Below are 4,075 nucleotides of genomic sequence, written 5' to 3'. Positions count from 1 at the left end.
CGTATAATCCATGGACTCAACATTAGTCATAAAGAACTCACATACTTATTGCAAAAATCTATTAGTTATCGAAACAAAGTATTACGCGCATGCTCCTAGGGGGATAGATTGGTAGGAAAAGACCATCGCTCGTCCCCGACCGCCACTCATAAGGAAGACAATCAATAAATAAATCATGCTCCGACTTCATCACATAACGGTTCACCATACATGCATGCTACGGGAATCACAAACTTCAACACAAGTATTTCTCAAATTCACAACTACTCAACTAGCATGACTCTAATATCACCATCTCCATATCTCAAAACAATTATCAAGTATCAAACTTCTCATAGTATTCAATGCACTTATATGAAAGTTTTTATTATTGCCATGTTGTTCTAAAGGACTCTCAAAATAATATAAGTGAAGCATGAGAGAACAATAGTTTCTATAAAACAAATCCACCACCGTGCTCTAAAAGATATAAGTGAAGCACTAGAGCAAAAACTATATAGCTCAAAAGATATAAGTGAAGCACATAGAGTATTCTAATAAATTTCAAATCATGTGAGTCTCTCTCAAAAGGTGTGTACAGCAAGGATGATTGTGGTAAACTAAAAAGCAAAGACTCAAATCATACAAGACGCTCCAAGCAAAACACATATCATGTGGTGAATAAAAATATAGCTCCAAGTAAAGTTACCGATAGACGAAGACGAAAGAGGGGATGCCTTCTGGGGCATCCCCAAGCTTAGGCTTTTTGGTGTCCTTGAATTTTACCTTGGGGTGCCATGGGCATCCCCAAGCTTAGGCTCTTGCCACTCTTTGTTCCATAATCCATCAAATCTTTACCCAAAACTTGAAAACTTCACAACACAAAACTCAAAATAGAAAATCTCGTGAACTCCGTTAGCGAAAGAAAACAAAACAGCACTTCAAGGTACTGTAATGAACTCATTATTTATTTATATTGGTGTTAAACCTACTGTATTCCAACTTCTCTATGGTTTATAAACTCTTTTACTAGCCATAGATTCATCAAAATAAGCAAACAACACAAGAAAAACAGAATCTGTCAAAAACAGAACAGTCTGTAGTAATCTGTTTCTAACGCAAGTTCTGGAATCCCAAAAATTCTAAAATAAATTTCTGGGCGTGAGTAATTTGTCTATTAATAATATGCAAAAGGAATTAACTAAATATCACCTTCCAAATAAAAATGGCAGCAATTCTCGTGAGCGCTAAAGTTTCTGTTTTTTACAGCAAGATCAAAAAGACTTTTCCCAAGTCTTCCCAACGGTTCTACTTGGCACAAACACTAATTAAATACAAAAAACACAACCAAAACATAGGCTAGATAAATTATTTATTACTAAATGGGATCAATAATCAAGGAATAAAAATAAAATTGGGTTGCCTCCCAACAAGCGCTATTGTTTAACGCCCCTAGCTAGGCATAAAAGCGAAGATAGATCTAGGTATTGCCATCTTTGGTAGGTAATTCTTCAATGAGACACCTGTAACTCTTAGGATTTTCTTTATTTTTATTAATTATTAAACTCCTAGGCACAAAATCAAGAAAATCATTTGTAGCAAACGGTTCCATAATGATAGCAAAAAGATTGGGATGAACACTTATTGATTTTAAATCCGCAATTTCCTTACTAGAGGATTCACCCTTATTTTTAGGAACATAAACAAGCTTGGCAATTTTGGTAGGAGGATTTGGAGTATTTTTAACGGAAGAAAAAGGGGACCCCAAGTTGGTGATAATTCCCTCAAGTTTATCAATTCTAGTAGAATCTTGATCTATTCTTTCATTAACTATGGGTTCTTTTTCCTTCAAAAAATTCAGAGTAACTCCCACCTTAGATCCATATTGGGTAATTTGGTTGTGGATCTTTTTATCCAAATTCTCAATCAACTCTACAGTAGCAAATTTATTCTAAATAATTTCAAGCCTTTGCATCACATGTTCCAAAGTTAACATAGTTCCATTAACCAAAAAAGTGGTGGGCCAAACAAATCTATCATAGCATTATAAGAATCAAAAGTATGGCTACCCAAGAAATTTCCTCCGGTAATGGTATCAAGAATATATCTATTCCAAGGTGTGATGCCTACATAAAAATTGCGGAGAAGAACGGAAGTAGATTGCTTCCTGATAGATCTATTTTGAGCATTGCAAATTCCATACCAAGCATCTTTTAGATTTTCTCCCTCCCTTTGTTTAAAATTAAGAACTTCATTCTCAGGAGACAACGGAGAAGATAAAGGACTAGCCATAATGACGAAGCAAGCGAAAAAGAGGCAAATAGAGAAAGAGAAGGGGGACAGAGAGAGAGGGCGAATAAAACGGCAAGGGTGAAGTGGGGGGAGAGGACAACGAGAGGAAATGGCAAATAATGTAATGCGAGGGATAAGAGTTTGTGATGGGTACTTGGTATGTCTTGACTTGGTAATGGCGCCAAAAATCACTCATTTTTGGGAGTCAAATCTTGACTTGACTTGGCGCGAATCTCCCCGACAACGGCTCCAGAAATCCTTCTTGCTACCTCTTGAGCACTACGTTGGTTTTCCCTTGAAGAGGAAAGGGTGATGCAGAAAAGTAGCGTAAGTATTTCCCTCAGTTTTTGAGAACCAAGGTACCAATCCAGTAGGAGATCATGCTCAAGTCCCATGCACCTACACAAACAAATAAGAACCTCGCAAACAATGCGATAAAGGGGTTGTCAAGCCCTTCACGGTCACTTACGAGAGTGAGATATGATAGATATGATAAGATAATATTTTTGGTATTTTTATGATAAAGATGCAAAGTAAAATAAACGACAAAGTAAATAACTAAGTATTGGAAGATTAATATGATGGAAGATAGACCCGGGGGGCATAGGTTTCACTAGTGGCTTCTCTCAAGAGCATAAGTATTACGGTGGGTAAACGAATTACTGTTGAGCAATTGATAGAATTGAGCATAGTTATGAGAATATATAGGTATGATCATGTATATAGGTATCATGTCCAAGAAAAGTAGACCGAAATGATTCCGCATCTACTACTATTACTCCACACATCGACCGCTATCTAGCATGCATCTAGAGTATTAAGTTCATAAGAACAGAGTAATGCTTTAAGGAAGATGACATGATGTAGAGGGATAAACTCATGCAATATGATATAAACCCCATCTTTTTATCCTCGATGGTAAAAATACAATACATGCCTTGCTGGCCCTGCTGTCACTGGGAAAGGACGCCGCAAGATTGAACCCAAAGCTAAGCACTTCTCCCGTTGCAAGAGAAATCAATCTAGTAGGCCAAACCAAACTGATAATTCGAAGAGACTTGCAAAGATAAACCAATCATACATAAACGAATTCAGAGGAGAATCAAATATTGTTCATAGATAATCTGGATCATAAACCCACAATTCATTGGATCTCGACAAACACAGCGCAAAAGAAGATTACATTGAATAGATGTCCAAGAGAATAGAGGAGAACTTTGTATTGAGATCCAAAGAGAGGGAATAAGCCATCTAGCTAATAACTATGGACCCATAGGTCTGAAGTAAACTACTCAGACATCACCGGAGAGGCCATGGAGTTGATGTAGAGGCCCTCCGGGATCAATGCCCCCTCCGGCGGAGCTCCGGAAAAGGCCCCAAGATGGGATCTCTCAGGTACAGAAGGTTGCGGCGGTGGAATTAGATTTTCATGGTGCTCCTGGATGTTTGGGGGTACGTGGATATATATAGGAGGAAGAAGTACGTCGATGGAGCAACGGAGGGCCCACGAGGGTGGAGGGCGCGCCCAGGGGTGGTAGGCACGCCCCCTGCCTCGTGCCTTCCTCCCTTGTTTCTTGATGGCCACTCTAAGTCTCCTAGATCACGTTTGTTTAGAAAATCATGTTCCCGAAGGTTTCATTCCGTTTGGACTCCGTTTGATATTCTTTTTCTTCGAAACCCTAAAATAGGCAAAAAACAGCAATTTGGGCTGGGCCTCCGGATAGTAGGTTAGTCCCAAAAATGTTATAAAACTTTAAAATAAATCCCATTAACATCCAAAATAGATAATATAATAGCATGGAGC

This window comes from Triticum aestivum, chromosome 7A, assembly GCF_018294505.1.
Source record: "Triticum aestivum cultivar Chinese Spring chromosome 7A, IWGSC CS RefSeq v2.1, whole genome shotgun sequence".
NCBI classification, from domain to species: Eukaryota; Viridiplantae; Streptophyta; class Magnoliopsida; order Poales; family Poaceae; genus Triticum; species Triticum aestivum.
The sequence above is the reverse complement of the archived record's forward strand: the minus strand, read 5'-3'. Positions refer to the sequence as shown.